General features: G+C 33.6%; 1 non-coding gene across 1 annotated transcript; it reads right to left on the bottom strand.

The window, feature by feature from the left end:
- Positions 1 to 18298: 18298 nt before the first annotated feature.
- Positions 18299 to 18405, bottom strand: LOC128032710 (small nucleolar RNA R71). Its single transcript, XR_008188996.1, has one exon. It is a non-coding gene; the product is annotated as a small nucleolar RNA R71 (small nucleolar RNA).

Below are 18405 nucleotides of genomic sequence, written 5' to 3'. Positions count from 1 at the left end.
CAATGAGTAAATATTTTCTTCTATTTTTATTTACATGCAAAACCACGTGAGGATAATATACAAAGGGTATTAATGTAATTCACGAATAATTTTATTAATCAATTTGTTCGAAAAAAAGATGAAAATACTACACTTAGGGCATCATAACCAACAATCTCCCACTTGCCCTAGTGAAGTAAATAAGTCATGTTTCACATTTCTTTGCCCTCTATATGTTTCTTGAAGAACTCTATAGCCACCAGAGTCTTGTTAAAACAAATCCCTAGAGTTTGTCCTTAGATGAAGTCTTTGACTGCATCCACTATTCTGTCAAACACTATCGTCTCCTGTATGTTACTTTCTATCAATGTGTATTGTCCTTATGTGGTTTTTTTTGGGGTTTACCTATATTTGCACTATTATAGTGTCATAGCTTTTCCATGCCTTATATTCGAACCTCCATAGTGATGTTAATAATGTAATCCTACTTGACACATATTCACACTACAGACTTGTTGTGTAGGATAAAAATTAGCCCGATGTCAATTTCCTCAAATCCTGACATGTTTAGAAGTCAGAATTTGTTCAAATATGTGTTGAATTCCCATATATTTGGAGATAAATCTTAAGTCATTCAGGTAGATACTCTTAGAGCAATCAATTAAGAATTTTTAGGAAAAACTTTTGTATCTTTCAGTAGTTTACAAGAATTTGGGACTACTTTCCCAATTATGGTATGAGTCTTTTTTCTATTTAAACTCAATTCTTTACATGATAAAAATAAATCAATTTTATTGAATATAGTCTCTTAAAAAATTCATGGTATTAGAGCTAGATTAAATATCCAGTAACACCATGATTAAAACAACCTTTACTGGAGATAAGAGATCTAGCAACCAAACTGAGGTAGAAAGCTTTACCGTCGAAACAATTAACAAGAAGGCAATGAATCAAGGGATAGAAGCATCTCAGTTCTCTTTTCAGCTGACATCTTAAAAGCTGAATGGCAAGAATTACCTCGAATGGTCGTAGCCCGTGAAGTTAGCAGTTGATGAGCGTGACAAGCCGGGTTATTTAATTGGAGAAGTCAAGCAACTACAAGTGGGTGATCCAAGGATGATCACATGGAGGTTAGAAATTTTTATGATAATTGGATGGCTTTTTAATTCCATGGAAGCATCCATAGATAAACCTTTTCTTTTTCTCTCGACTGTTAAAGATGTTTGGGACATTGTGAAAGACACCTATTCAAATTTAGAAAATGCTTCACAAATCTTTGACTTAAAAATAAAACTCTGGAAGGCAAGAAAAAGGGAAAAATTGGTCACTTTTTATTATAATGAGATTATATATCTTAGGCAAGAACTAGATTAATGTTATAATGATGAATGAAAGTGTCTTGGAGATAGTGTAAAGGTTATGATGAAAGAAGAAAATGAGTGATCTTATTTATTTCTGGCTGGTTTAAATAGAGAATTTGATGAAGTGAGATATCGAATTCTAGGGAAAAAATCGCTTCCAACACTCTGTGAGATTTTTTTTAAGGTTAAAGAGAGGAGACTAGGAGAAAAGTAATGTTAAGGTCAGGATTTGAAGCTAACGATGATAATTCTACTCTTGTGACTGTTAATAATGATGATGACAGTGAAAAAAGGAAGAAACCTTGGTGTGACCACCGCAAAAAACATTGGCACACTCAAGAACGAGCTGAAAGCTCCATGGGAAACTAAAAAATGAGAGAAAGAAGAGTGGAAATGGTCGTGGTTCACAATCTGGGTCTCTATTCACTGAGGAAGCTTTTTGAACAACCAATGAAAATCATGAGAAGAAAAATTCTTTACAAGGGTCTCTATTCACTAAGGAACAACTAGAGCATCTACAAAAGCGTTTTCAATTACCACAATTTCAGATGAATTCTTTTACTTCTAACTTATCCTATAATCCATCTTGCTCCATAGCCTAATTAGGTACTGATTCTTTAGTTTTTGTTTAAGGTCAAGCCTTGTAAAACAAGCCGTAGATTGTTGATTCTGGAGCTAGTGATCACATGACTAGGGTATTTTGCTTTTGTTAACTGGCACACCTTTTGCAGGAAACAAAAAGATAAAGGTAGTAGATATGTCATTCTCAGCAATAGCTGGGAAATGCACTATCAACATTTACCTTCCTTGGTTTTACATGATTCTTTAGATGTGCCAAATCTAGCTTGTAATATTATATATATCAGTAAGTTAACCCAGTCCTCGAATTTCATGCTATATTTGACTCCTCTATATGTAAATTTTAGGATAAGGTCTCAAGGAGGATGATTGGCAATGGTACAGTGTTTGGTGGAATTTAGTTTTTTTATGACAGTCATCTAAGTCAACTAACAACTACTTTATATTTGAACTCTATTTCTAATTTTGATAAGGTTATGATTTGGCATTATAGGCTTTGACACCTTAATTTTTACTATTTAAGACATTTGTTACCTGATCTACTTAATAATAAACATTCTTCTTCATATCACTGTGAATTTTTTGAATTGGCTAAGCATCAATGGTCATTCTTTCCACTTAAAAAATATAAGGCTTCCCAACTTTTTCCATTAATTCATAGTGATGTTTGGGGACTTTTGAGAGTCTCAACTTTTTCAGGAAAATATTGGTTTGTCACATTTATTGATGATCATACTCACATTTGTTAGGTGTTTTGTTAAAAGATAAGTTTAAAGTTAAAAATGTGTTTCAAACTTTTTATGCAAGGTAGAAACACAATTTGGTGTGAAAATTAAAATATTTTAGAGTGATAATGGTGGGGACTTTTTTAGTGAGCAAAAGCATTTTCTCAACCAAACATGGAATAGTCCACCAAAGCTCTTGTACAAATAAACCATAATAGAATGGGATTCTGGAAAGGGAAAACTGTAATATTTTGGAAGAACTAGAGCCTTGATGTTCACTAGTTAGATACCATGTTATCTTTAGGGAAAGGCTTTGTTAATGACTACATATCTTATTAATAGAATGCCCAATAAGATTCTAAACTATAGAACTCCTTTCAGTGTTTTCAAAGATAGCTTTCCTAATTCCAAATTGATCATAGATTTACCCCTTCTGAGTTTTTGGATGTAGTGTTTTTGTTCATCTTCACAACCAGGGTAAAATAGATCATAGAGAAAAATGTATCTTTGTTGGTTATGCTTTTAACAAAAAGGGTTACAAATGTTATGATTTGATTGATAGAAAGATGATTGTTACCATGATTGTCACTTTTGTTGAAACACAACCTTACTTTGATCTTAATCTTCATGGAGGGAATTACAACAAGGAAGATTCCATAATTGATCAAGAACGGACTAGGAATATACAACATAGGGATTATGATAATGGGAAAGGTGAATTTATGATCAACACAGAAATGAATGATATTAATGTTGTTAATAAAAAGGAGTCTGAATGTGGAGAGTTTGATAAAGAGAACAGAAAACAAAAAAAAATGAGTTTTTGGTTTACTCAAGAAGAAACCAAAATGAAGAAAGTTGAATCCACCAAATTCATCACCAAGAATCTAACCCGCATGACCTTGTCAAAAGTCCTGTTAGAATTGTGTGACCTAAATTCTAAGAGATTGCTTGCAAGTCAAGTTAAACAAGATATATCTTCTTTCTAGAAGATTTAGTATTTATGAGTATAATATATTTAGCATTTATTAACATAATATATTTGAATTTGATTAGAATTAGGTTTTTTAAACCTATAAATAGATGTAGTCGAAACTCCTCTTATAACCATTCGAATTTGACATAGTGAATTTTCTTCTCCTTTGCTCGTGGTTTTTTCCCCCGAAAAGGTTTCCACGTAAAAGTTTGTGTCCTCTTTATTTTTATTTCTCTTTTTATTGCGATATATTATCATTACCGATGTTCTGTTTTTACAAATTGGTATCAGAGCTTCTAGTTTATTCATCTCGATCACGGTAATGGCGTCTTTGAAGTATGAAATTCTGCTGTTGGATTGCAACACCAAATTTGTGTTGTGGCAGATTAAGATGCAAGTAGTTCTTGCGCAAATGGATCTAGAAGATGCCCTGCAAGGGATAGATAAGATGCCTTTGACATTAATAGATGATGATAGGAAGCGTAAGGATCGAAAGGTGTTAACACAATTACATCTGCATTTGTATAATGAAATTTTGCAGGATGTAATGAAGAAGAAGACCATCGCTGCATTATGGAAGAGGCTGGAACAAATATGTATGTCGAAAATTCTAACCAGCATGTTGCATATGAAACAACGTCTTTATGCTCATCATTTGGAGGAAGATGCGTCTGTGCACGAACACTTAACAATGTTTAAAGAAATTCTCTCAAACTTAGGAAAATCTAGGGTTGATTCTACTTTGTTAGTTGCCCTCGTCTTATTCAACCTTTAGAGACATGATTTTATATAGCCGCGAGTCTCTCACAATTTATGAGGTTTATGATTCTTTGACCTCGTAAGATAAGATGAAGCATCTTGTGGTTAAACCCGACTCTAAAGGAGAGAGTCTCATTGTTTGTGAGAGACAAGAACGAAATGTTGATGATGGTCGTGGAAGGACACAGGAACAGAATCCTCGTAGTAAATCTAAGGGTAAATCGAAGTCTTCAAACAGAGGTAAAACTTGTAACTACTACAAGAAGAAAGGGACATTAAATTTGAGTGCTATGAGCTACAAAATAAGATCAAAAGGGAGGCTGTGAATCAAAAGGGAAAAAAACTAGAAAATTCTGGTGAAGCTATTATTGTAGAGGACTACAACGATGGTGAACTTCTAGTCGCTTTTGTCAACAATTCTAAAGTGAGCGAAAAGTGGATCTTTGATTAGTTTAAAAGTTACAAAACAGTGTCTGAAGGTGTTGCTTTGATGGGAAATAATGCTTCGTGTAAACTTGCAGGTGTTGAAACAATTAAAGTTAAGATGTTTGACGGAATTGTCAAAACACTTAGTGACGTGCGACATGATCCAGAATTGAAGAGAAATTTAATTTCGTTGAGTACTCTTAATTCAAAAGGGTACAGATGCGCAGCTGAAAGTGGGGTTTTGAAGATTTCCAAAGGTTCCCTTGTTGTGATGAAAGGGCAGAGAAAGACTGCCAAGTTATATGTTTTGCAGGGTCCTACTATTACTGGTGATGCAGCTGTTCCTTCCTCTTCTTTGTCAGATGATGATAGTACTAAACTTTGGCATATGCGCCTAGGGCATATGAGTAAGAATGGCATTGCAGAATTGAGCAAAAGAGGACTTATTGATGGGCAAGGAATTTGCAAACTAAAGTTCTATGAGCATTGCATTTTTGGGAAGAAAAAGAGAGTTCGATTCACTAAAGGAATCCATAACACGAAGGGAACATTGGAGTATATTCATTCTGATCTGTGGGGGCTATCCAGAGTGCCTTCGAGAGGTGGAGCTAATTATATGCTAACTTTTATTGATAATTTTTCCAGAAAAGTTTGGGCGTTCTTCCTGAAGTAGAAAAGTGATGTGTTTTTCACATTTAAGTCTTGTAAAACTATGATTGAAAAATAGACGGGAAAACAAATAAAATACCTCTGCACAGACAATGGCTTAGAGTTCTGTTCTGATAAGTTTAATAAACTGTGCAACTCAGAAGGGATCGTGAAACACTTGATAGTTCGTCATACTCCACAGCCAAACGGTGTTGCAGAACGAATGAACAAAGCAATCATGGAGAAGGATTGATGTATGTTGTCAAATGCCAACTTACCAAAATCATTTTGGGTCAAAGAAGCCCCTATTGCATGTTTTTTTATCAACCGATCTCCATCCGTTACCATTGAGAAAAAAACTCCACAAGAGGTTTGGTTTGGTAATCCTGTTTATTATTTTGATTTAAAGATCTTTGGGTGTCTTGCGTATGCTCATGTTGATAATGAAAAATTGGAACCGAGATCCATTAAGTGTGTTTTTCTTGGTTGTAAAGCTGGTGTAAAAGGGTATAAGTTATGGTGTCCAGGAAATAGAAAAGTTGTGATGAGCAGAGATGTTTTTGATGAAACTTCTATGCTACCTAACTTATCTCTTAAAGACTCTTCCAATAAAGAAAATCAAAAGTAGGTGGAGCATCATATTAATCCAGAATCTACAATAGAGTCGACTCCTCAAGCCCGTACAAAAATTCAGAATAGAGTTGCTTCTTTACGATAATACTCTATCGCCAAAAATAGAACTAGAAGAGAAATTAAACCTCCAAAGAAGTATGTCGAGGCTGATCTAGTTACTTATGCTTTAAATGTGGCTGAATATATAGATGCAAACAAAGAGCTAGGTAATTATCCTAAGGTGGTTAGTTGTGAAGACTCAAAAAAGTGGATGTTTGCTATGAAAGAGGAGATGAAATCACTCCACAAAACAGAAAGTGGGATCTTGTGAAACTTCGTAAAGGTAAGAAGGTTGTTAGTTGTAAATGGCTGTTTAAAAAGAAAGAAGAGACTCTAGAAGTTGAAGAACCCAGATATAAAGCAAAACTTTTTCCAAGGGGTTACAGTCAAATTCCAAAAGTGGACTTCATAGATGTGCTCTCACAAGTTGTGAAGCATAGTTCGATTCGAGCTTTGCTTGCTATTGTGGCCATGCATAATATGAAGCTTGAGAAGTTAGATGTAAAAACTGTATTTTTTCTTGGAGAACTTGAGGAGGATATTTACATGCAACAACCAGAGGTTTTACAGTCTCAGAAAAAGAGGACTATGTTTGCTTGGTGAAAAAGTAACTTTACTGTTTGAAACAGTCACCAAGACAGTAGTAAAAGAGGTTTGATTCCTTTATGACTTCTCATGATTTCAAAAAAAGTATTTTTGACAGTTGTGTTTACTTTAAGAAAAACAGTGATGGTTCTTTTGTGTATCTACTCATTTATGTTGATGACATGTTGATAGCAGCAAAAGATAAAGGAGAGATAAGAAAGGTCAAAGCCCAACTCAGTGAAGAATTTGAGATGAAAGATTTGGAACCAGTAAAGAAGATACTTGGTATGGAGATTATCAGAGATAGAAAATCAAGTAAATTGTACCTAAGTCAGAAGGAGTAGATTAAGAAAGTTCTTTGCAGGTTCAATATGCAGAGTGCTAAGCCTGTTAGTGCTCCTTTAGCAGCCCATTTAAGACGTTCATCATCTTTTTCTCTACAATCAAATGATGATATTGAGTACATGTCACATGTTCCATACTCTAGTGTAGTGGGATCTCTCATGTATGCTATGGTTTGTTCACATCCAGATTTATCATATGCAGTCAGTGCAGTTAGCAGATACATGGCGAATCTCGGTAAAGAACATTGGAAAGTAGTTCAGTGGATTTTAAGATACTTACGAGGTACTACTGATGCTTGCTTATAGTTTGGAAGAACTAGAGATGGAGTCATTGGGCATGTTGATGATGATTTTGCTGGAGACCTTGATAGAAGAAGATCTCTCACAGGCTATGCCTTTACAATCGAAGGTTGTGCAATCAGTTGGAAAGCCACTTTGCAAACTATAGTCGCTTTGTCTACCACTCAATGAAGATGTTCAAATCAATACAGTATTTTGTGACAGTCAGAGTGTCATCTTCCTTATAAAAGATCAAATGTTTCATGAAAGAACAAAACACGTTGATGTTCGGTATCATTTTGTTCTTGATATTATTGCTTGTGGTGATATTATTGTGAGCAAAATTAGTACTTAGAAAATCCTGCAGATATGATGACTAAGTCACATCCTATAACTAACTTTGAGCATTGCCTAGACTTGGTTGGTGTTCATTTTTGAAGTTAAACCCTTAAGGGGTTTTATGGAAGAGGTTAAAAACTTGTTCGTTGAAAATTCGTGTCTAGGTGGAGATTGTTAGAGTTGTGTGACCCAAATTCTATTAGATTGCTTGCAAGTCAAGTTAAACAAAATATATCTTCTTTCTAGAAGATTTAGTATTTATGAGTATAATATATTTAGCATTTATTACCACAATATATTTGACTTTGATTAGAATTAGGTTTTTTCATCCTATAAATAGATGTAGTCGAAACTCCACTTGTAATCATTCGAATTTGACATAGTAAATTTTCTTCTCCTTTGCCCGTGACTTTTGTTCGAAAGGGTTTCCACGTAAAATTTTTTGTGTTTTTTATTTTTATTTCTATTTTTTTTGTGATATATTGTTATTACCGACGCTCTATTTTTACAAGTCCAGGTAAAACTCTTAATCTGACCAATGAATTTTCTCATCTAGATCTTCCAATTGCTAAAAGAAAAGGTGTTATAAATGTTGTCAAATATCCAATGTCTAAATTTGTATCCTATGAAGCCTTGTCTTCGACATTCTCTGCCTTTGTTTCATGCCTTAATATTATGGAAAGACCTAAAAATGTGGAAGATGCTTTACAGGTTCCTGAATGGAAGGACGCTTTTTAGAGGAGATGCGTGCTCTTGAAAAATTAGGTACATGGGAAGCAGTGGAATTACTTTTAGGAAAAAAATTGTGGGTTGTAAATGGGTATTCACAACCAAATTCAAACTGGATGGGTCTTTAGACATATGCAAAAATCGATTGGTGGCTAAACGGTACACCCAAACATACGAGATAGAGTATTTTGAGACATTTGCTCTAGTAGCTAAGTTAAATTCTGTTAGAGTTCTTTTATCCATTATTGTTAATATTGATTGGTCTTTATAGCACCTAGATGTGAAAAATGCTTTCCTAAATGGGAAACTTGAAGAAGAAGTTTACATGGATCCTCCTCTAGGTTTTAAAGAAAAATTCGGAACTCAAGTATGTAAGCTTAAGAAATCTTTGTATCGTCTAAAGCAGTCTCCTCAAGCTTGGTTCGATTGATTCACTCATTTCGCTAAGAAACAAGGTTACTACAAGGACAAGCTAATTACACAATGTTCTACAACACTCACAAAGAGGTAGAATAACAATTATTATACTTTATGTTGATGATATCATTTTTACCAAATATGATGTGGATGAAATAATGTGTCTCAAGGATCATCTAACATTGGAGTTTGAGATCAAAGTCTTGGGTCCTTTAAAACACATCATTGGAATGGAAGTTGCTCGATCAAAGAAGGGTCTTGTGGTTTCTCAGAAAAATATGTGACTGATCTTTTAAAGGAGACTGAATGAGTGAAAGCCGCCTAGCTGACAGGCCAATTGATTCAAGCGTAAAATTCAGAAATAAAGAAGAAATATCAGTTAATAAAGGGTAGTACCAAAGATTAGTTGGTAAGTTAATCTACTTATCACATACAAGGTTATATATAACTTTTACAGTAAGCTTAGTGAGTCAATTTATGCACTTCCCAATGAAATAGCATGAAGAAGCAGTGTTTCAAATTCTAAGATACTTGAAAAGCTCACTTGACAAGGGCTTATTCTTTAACAAATTCGAACAAAGAGGAATTAAAGCTTACACGGATGTAGATTGGGAAGGCTCAGTAACATATAAAAGATCTACATCAGGGTACTATACATTTTTCTGGGGAAACCTTATAACTTGGCGAAGAAAAAACAAAGTATTGTAGCAAAAAGTAGTGCAGAGGCTGAGTTTAGATAAATGACTCAAGGAATTTGTGCAATGATATGGTTAAAAACAATTATGGAAGAGCTAAGGAAACTAATAACTTCACCAATGAAGTACCATTAGAATTGCTTAGAACCTAGCCCAACATGACAGAACTAAAATTGTTGAGATTGATTGGCACTTAACCAATGAGAGGATTGAAAAAGGCCTAGTGTGCAGGTCATTTGTTCCTTCAAAACAATAGATTGCTAACATACTCACTAAAGGGTTCTTTAAGACAAGTTTTGATTTTCTTGTAAGCAAGTTGGGCATGATTGATATATATACACCAAGTTGTGGGAGGGTATCGAAATATGTGCTAAACTACCATATATTTTGGGATAAATTTAAGTTATTTCGGTAGATAATCTTAGAATAATCAATTGAGATTTTTTAGGAAAATGTTTTTATATTTTAGTAATTTGCTAGAATAAGGGAACTATTTTCCCTATTATGTTGTGAGTCCTTTTTCTATTCAAACTCAGCCTCTTAAAAATGTTCAGAATCAATATATCTAATTGGAGTGAGATCTTCTCTAGAATACTTGAGTATATGCTTAAAAAATTTCTTGTTAGGCTCTTAGTCCTAAATTCACCTGATATCGTCTCACTAACCCCATTACGAAACACATATCTGGATGTGTGCATTACATAACATACACGAGACTTTCTATTGCCGAAGCATAAGAAACTTTTCTCATGTTTTCTCTTTCTTCCGCTGTCTTAGGACAGTCCTCCAAAGAAAGATGAAATCCCAATACAGATGGTTGATTTCCCTTTTTCGAATCGACCATTTCATAACATTCTATTATCTTGTATATGTATGAAGCTTGCGATAGTGCTATCACTTTGTTCTTTCGATCCCTTAGGATTCGAATTCTTAGAAAAAAATCAGTTTCTCCCAAGTCCTTCATGCTAAACTGTTAGGTTAACCACAATTTAATCGATGTCAATGGCCTTACATTATTCCCAATGATTAGAATGTCATCGACATATAGAAAGAGAAAGATCATATTTCCATCTCCAATATTTTTATAAACACAAGGTTCATCTATGTTTTGTTCAAATCCAAAAGTCTTGATTGTGTTGGATCTAGTGCCCTAAGTGTAGTATTTTCATCAATGTACAGTTGTAATTTTTTTGAATAGATTGATTAATAAAATTATTCATGAATTACATTAATACTTTGTATAATGTCCTCATGTGGTTTTTTCATGTAAAGAAAAATAGAAGCAAATGTTGCTCACTAGTTGTCTAATGTTTAAACTAATACTAAGCGGTATTACGTGGTCGGATCGTAATAAAGAAAGACAAATTATATTAATAGATGAACCTAAATATGTCCTTAGTCTAATCGGAAATAAGCAAACTTATTGAAAGACTAATATGACGTTTATCAAGTCTAATTAGGGAGATATTTTGTCTTGGTCATTGGAGTGGATGACTCCCAAAAGATAGAGACATAGATGTGACTGACTATACATCGGACTAGACTGAATGAGAATAGATCCTGAATCCATTTATGGATTTACTCACTTGTGATGGTTATAGCGTGACATACCTTAATCCTGAGTGGATGACAGACTATGTATATGTGACTTGTATATTTTGATGTAAGTAAAAGCCTGAGCAAATATATAAGAAATCAAAAGTTGGTGCGTTGGGTATAAGACTTCTGCAATATGTAGTGTCATTCACAATTCTGGAATTCATAGACTGAGACATGAGTAAATGATATCCTCTCATTGGTATTACATGGTTGATTAAAATTAAACATGGCCATAGGTCATTCTTCTTTGTGACAAATGACTTGATTATCGTTTGATAGTAATTGAATTTTCATGAAAGAAGATATAATGGTTATCATCAAATAAAATAAGATCATATTAGGAGAATGAATATTATTCAAAAGAGATTAAAGATATCCTGTGAGGGTAACACACTTATGACAAGGTCATTTGACAACCACTAATCTAGTTGCTTTCGTAGTAGTACGTCGTTAGGGAGAGCTTAGTTATGACACTATAGTGGAATGATGTCGCGACTACATGAGTGTATAATTAATAGGCGAAAAGCTGAAACTTAATTATAAGTCATTTTAGCCTCAATTGTATATGTCTAATCGACCTCTCCACTAGCTCTTTGAAACGAGAAATGAATCGCATGTTGAATCAAATGAACATAAATGAATAGAAATGGTGAAAATGGAGAAATGATTATGGTTTTCTCCAAAATGAAATTGAAAATGGAGAAATGAAATCATTTGAAAATGAATGTGGTTTTCTCAAAAATGAAAAAGAAAAAGAAAAATGAAAATGACTTGAAAGTGAATTTATATTTTTTTGAATTAAATGCAGTTGGAAAATGGAAATAAATCATTTCGTCAAAGTGAACTGTTAAATTCAAAATTATTAAATATATTTTCTCGTAGATTCTTTTACGGTAAAGCCGTCATGATTTTAACAAAATTAGAATTTGGTTGAGAAGATTATTTAATTGGAAATATATTGAATTTATTTCGGGAAATAGAAAAAAATATTGGGTTGGACCAAATTATAAAGTATTGGGTTAAAAGCCTGGGAAGTACTTGTACTTGAATTCGATATGAAACAGGCCCGAAAGCCCCTTATGTCAAAAAGGATGGACGACAAACCCTAGTAAAGATAGTTAGGATTTTCACCACCTATACTTTTAGTTATAGTAGGAGTTCGTTTTTCTAGTTAAAGTAAACTTCTACAATTCAACAAGGATTCTACCTTCTCTTTCTATAAATAGATGGCATCGGTAGGGCTATTTACACACAACTTTCAGATATCGTTATTCTACCCAAAAATAGTGAGACTTTTATTCTCTAAGAAATAAATATATTTTTCAGAATAACGATTCTACTGGTTTCTATTTGAGAAGAGATTTTTTTTCACATTAAAGAAAAGAAAACTATTTTTAGTTTTGTGTTTGATTCAATTCATTTGAGCCCACACTTGAAGTAGTTTGTGGTATGAGAATAATGTTAGAGTATTTCCAAAGACCAATAATGAGATCATTGTTATCACACACTCGTTTACCTTGTTTGTTAATATATTACATTACCATTGTTATTGTAGTTTCTCTTTTTTGTGTATGTGTAAATAAACCGATTAATAATAAAATCTTAAGAATAATATGATTATTTTTAAAAGGCCCTTAGTCAAATATTATTGCAGGTTGGATAATAATAATGCATTGAGATTAATGTGTACTTGATTGATGAGAAAGTATTGTCATTGACATAGGGATGTGAAAATCAATGCATGAGTATGTGTTAAAGAACAACATACTGGACTAACCTGCTATGAGTATGTTTCTTGGATTATTATGTCATAGTCACAACATTACTCATAGTGATAATTAAGATTATTATTGTCCCAACATCGTGAGTCGTATATTTTGATAAAGCCAAATGTCTACCATAATAGGTTGTACGATAAAGACTGATATTGGGTATGCCACAATCTATGTAGTGGGATATGATTGATCAGGATAGGATTTGTCCCTCCTATATAATGGGAGCTATATCTTAGGCCACTTGATGTAGTGAGACTAGAAATGCATGGTCATGCTCAAATAAATTGATATGAGATATCACACTTATTTTTTTGTTGTAGTTAACTTAGAAATCAAGAAATATGACATTGGACTATACAAGTGTGGCTATTCCATGACTTGCATCCAATCTAGATATAAAGGATAAAAGGATATAATACATGGAAAATTTATCATAGAAAGGTTATGTCGAATCACGACTTCTTGTAACTTGGGTAGCAATGATGCATTGCTAGATGTCACTAATTGCTTGTAACATTAGAAATGTTCTAGTATTACTACCAACGTTACAAGAGCCAACAGACCCTATGGCTGAAGCGAATAGAATCCAAACACAGTTGGTGTTGTGTTTAGTTGTCACATGAATTAAATTAAATATTGAATGCATTATATGTACAAACTTGTTGTGCACAAATAGAGAATATAGTTAAAATTAATATATGAATTTGATTCATATAAAAATATTAACTGGATATAGTTCTCCGAAATTATAAAATATATAGTTACAATAATTTTGGTTAAAGATAAAAAAATAAGGAAGTTAATATTCTTTTGGAAAGAATATAATGTTTTAATACATTCCATATGTTTCTCTAAAAACCAAGAAAAGGAATAATTCCATTTCTTATTATGTGATATTAAAAAAAAAGGAACAAAACCCCTTATAGTGTGGATGTTACCAAGTAAAAAGAAAAAGAGGGTCTAGCAACCATTTATTCTTATTCTCTCTGGAAGGTTTAAGAGAGTTTTTGTTGTTCGTTCTTTGACTGGGTGGACTATGTAGAGGCCGAGACTAATTTGTTGTGTCTTGGGATCAATATTACGTAAGGAGGTCAAATGAAAAAGGTATACCTTTTACTTTGTTTCAACCCGATTCGTTCATCGTACTTCGATCCATGGTTGTTGATCACCATAACTTTTTTTGCTATGTCAAGGAGCATACCGATGTTCAAAAAATACCAGAAAAGATTGTTTGATTGAAAGCCGAGAATGACAAGGATCCATCTACCTGAAAATGCATGTGCGAATTCGGTTTTCACAAACGAGGTCGATTTTTCAAATAATTATTTTCTGTTTTGCAAGAAAACTATTTTTGAACCAGATTTTTTTCCAACAGATTGCTTGATCAAATTTTTTATTCCATGAGCAAGATCCTTGCCTAAGTCCATATATGGATCTAAGCAGTTTGCAAACTTTATACTTGTATGCTTTAGCTATATGTGTGGTGGGTTGCATTATATAGATGCTATTTTCAAGATAGTCGTTCAAACACACTAGCTTGACATCCATTTTGCAGATCTCGTAATCAAGAACTACCATAATGGATAACAATATGTGGATTGACTTGAGCATAGCAACCGAAGAGAATGTTTTTTCGTAATCGAGACCTTAGTTTTTAGTAGAACCTTTTGCTACAAGTCTGAAATTGTAAGTTTCCATTTTTCAATTTGCGTTTCTTTTCGTCTCTTAGATCCACTTACACCCCATAGCTTTTATCCCTTCCTGTTTGACAGACTTAGTGTTTAAAACACTTTTTCCATATTAGAAGAACTCAGGCCTGCAAGAGACCCTCCTACTGTGATGAAGCACCCTCTGTTGATGATTGTTTGAAGGTCTACTATCTTTTTCCTTTTGTAATATGACATACCACCTTCTTGCTTTCTAAGTTAGCTATTCTTGTGGGAACAATGTTGGGAAATTTTTCCCTAGATGGCGTCTCCATTCTCCTCGTTCGTCCATTAGGAGGTTAAGTATCTCCTCTAGCTATCTCGAGTCATCTCAGTTTCACTTAAGGCAGCCTAAAATTCCTAGACGACTAGCATACAGGCTCATCCCTATTGAATGGCACATAACTTCTCCCATCTATGGAACTGAATTATCACTCTCATTTCACTGTTTAACAAAAACAAGGAATCAAAACCTCTCTCCTGAAGAGGAGAGTGTCGTCGAATGGCTTAAAGATGAATTTTGAGATCCCTTTCACGAAGTTCTTTGAAGTTATCAACTCTTTATTCATCATCTAAAAGGTCGGTCCTCATCAGTTTAGGACCATGGAACTAGTGAAAGGTATAGAATTTAAGGAATCTCAAAGAATAGAGTAGTGAATGGCATTCGGTTGCTTGTGGAGGCTTAAAGGGTGCGTCCTTTGATAAGGACATTATATAGAAGCCATATAGGGCTTGACTTGCCCTTCAAACTTAGGAATATCTTTGAAGATAATCTCAAACCAAGAAAGGAAATTTACCGAAAATAGCCTCTATGACGCGCACTAGAGAAGGCATGGCGCGACATGAAGTTTATTTTTTCCCTTATGTTTGCTTCAAAGTGTGTATGTCGCACCATAGAATGTCTATGGAGCAACACAACCTTACCTGCAGTTTTTCCACGCGTGTTAGAGTTCTCCGATTGTCTGTACTTGACCCAAGATTCTTCTAGCTCCTCTATTGTTTCCAAAAACTTGTTTTCTTCCAATTCTAACATCAAATTAAAAATCTAAATCCTAAAATCTAACTAAAGATAAAAACAATGAAGAATTAAATTTAAAATTAAACAAAATTTAAAAGAGAAATCCTTTTTCGGGGTCAGGACGATCCATATCGCCTCCTACGAAGAATTTCTAGCTTGTTGTAAACGAAAAAATATATAGGATTTTTCCTATGTAAATTATCACCTTTTTTTACTTAAATTTGTTGCTAAAACTAAGTAATTGTTTAATAAGTTAATGAAATATGTGAAAATATAAAATTAGGACATAGAAATTATTAAAATGTGATTTTATGCTTTATTATATAGTTTTCATGCAATAAATGGCTTATTTTATATTAATTTCAATATATTATATTTTTTAAGATATAAAGTGGGCTATGAATGATTAAATTAAATAATAAAATATAAAATTATATTTAATAATTTATTTTAAAATATTTCATTAATAATTTGGGTTTTAATTATTTAATTAAATTGGATAAATTTTATTCTTTGGTCCTTTAACTTGTTGATTTATTTTGGACAGGTCCTATAGCTTTGCTAGATTACAAAACTGTCCAAATTGGAGACCAAGTCCACCCAAAATTTGGCTGCACATGGTTGTCCATAAACCACTCTTTGGTTTAGTTCCACAAGGTCCTTGAAGAGTTGAAGAAATTAGAGATTTACCTGAAGATTTGCACTTGACCGAGTCTCAGTCCTGAGTTGTTGTGGCACTTAAATTGACCAAAAATCAAGGAAAAATCAGCTCAACTTCCTCAATTTATGGCCGGCCACCCATGGAAGATGCTTCAAAAGATGAAAACTCCTATTTTTAGCAAACTATCCCCCTCTCCTCACCTATAAATAACACCCTCTTATTCCTTCATTCATCATCCCTCAAGCATCCAGCAAACATCATTCTCTCTTTTTCTCTTAGCCTTTTCCACTCCCACGCCTAGCATCATCTCTTCATAGAGATTTTAGCAATTAAGCCTCTTACAGAACCTTTGGTCGGCCACCTTGGAGAACCATCAGCAAAGGAGCAAAGCAAAGGAACAAAGGAGTCTCGTCAGTCAGAGTCATGGGTGACAGCAACTCTGAATTGGGTTTAATCTTTCTTTTCTTTAACTTAATATAAATATGTTTGCTATGTGTTCTTTTTTCTTGTTTACAACAATGTTAGCTTAATTTTATTTAAGCTAGGATGATTGCTTTGATTAAATAATATTTATTTGCTTCATGCTTATAACGCTCGTGCCTCAAGTGATCATGTTTTCAATTAAAATCAAGTCTGTATTTCGTTCATACGTGATTGAAATGCACCTGAATTAGTTGAGCGATTCTAACCAGACGCCGACTAATAGACGACTAATAGACGCATAATTGAAATGTGCATGCTCAATTTAGATCCTAACACAATTGAATTGTAGGTTGCATAACAACTCTAACCAAGCTCTGTTATCTGCATAGTTTTTAGATTTGTGTGATTAAATTGTTTCAAACCTAACACATCCCTATTATCTCACACGAATGCTAAGAAACTCTTAGTAAATAATGATCAGTAAAATGCGTATTTACTAAGTAAAGGATTCCGAAAGGACCTAATATGGTTTCCAAACTCATGAAAGATCGAGTTGCCTTGGAATGTTTTTCCAAATGTTATTAAGCATGTTGATAATAAATTGAGTTTACTTAAAGTAATTGTCCTAGTTTATTTATGTTGTAATTGTTGCAAATTGTGTTTAATTTTACTAAAATCTATTTCAATCATATAGTTTGCATACTTAGGATAATTGGCATTAGGGATCATTGCATATAGTTTAATATATTTTAATCACCACTTCTCAACTATATTGTGTTTTTATTTACCAAATTGTTAATATAATTTTACAAATTAAGTGACTTAGCACAAATACAATCCCTATGGAGACGATAACTTGATACTTACTTATTACTTGATAACAACTGTGCAAACTTGCACAAACCTACACGTTACAAGTTTTTGGCCCCATTACCGGGGATTGTCAACTGTTGCCATAATCATTTTTTTTCATGAAATTATTTATTTTCAATTTGATTTATTTCTAACATTACTAACTTATTCTTTTAAATTTTTGTGATTTTCTTTTCAGTTGTTTATGAGCATAGATCAAATTATCGATTTATTTCCTATAGACCCTAAAATTGAGTGAACTTTCAGACACAGAAGACGTGAATGAACAGCTCAAAGACAATTTGAGATGGACCTGGGAAATCAGAATCAAGACCAAGGTAATGAAGTCAATTATGGACGAAATCCTATCCTCATTGCCGATGATAGGGATCGATGCATCAGACAATATGTTGTGCCACTTTTCAGTAAGTTAAACCCAAGAAGGCCAGATATTGAGGCAACTCAATTTCAATTGATACGAGTGATGTTTAAAATGCTACAAATGGTGGGCCAATTTAGTGGTATGCCCAAGGAAGATCCACATCTCCACCTTCGATTATTTATGGAGGTGAGTGATTCAGTCAATATTGCCAGTGTGACTGAAGACGCACTGACGTTGAAGTTGTTTCCATACTCATTGCGAGATCGAGCATGAGCATGGCTCAATTCATTGCCACCAAGTTCCATATCTACATGGGAAGAATTAGCAGAGAGATTTTTGGTTAAGTATTTCTGACCTAGCAAAAACGCTAAGTTGAGGAACGAGATCACAAATTCCCAACAATTGGATAACGAGTCTTTGTATGAGGCTTGGGAGCGATTCAAGGAGTTACTTCGTTGGTGTCCTCATCATGGGAC

This window comes from Gossypium raimondii, chromosome 1 (assembly GCF_025698545.1).
Source record: "Gossypium raimondii isolate GPD5lz chromosome 1, ASM2569854v1, whole genome shotgun sequence".
NCBI classification, from domain to species: domain Eukaryota; kingdom Viridiplantae; phylum Streptophyta; class Magnoliopsida; order Malvales; family Malvaceae; genus Gossypium; species Gossypium raimondii.
This window is presented reverse-complemented; position numbering and strand designations above follow the sequence as displayed.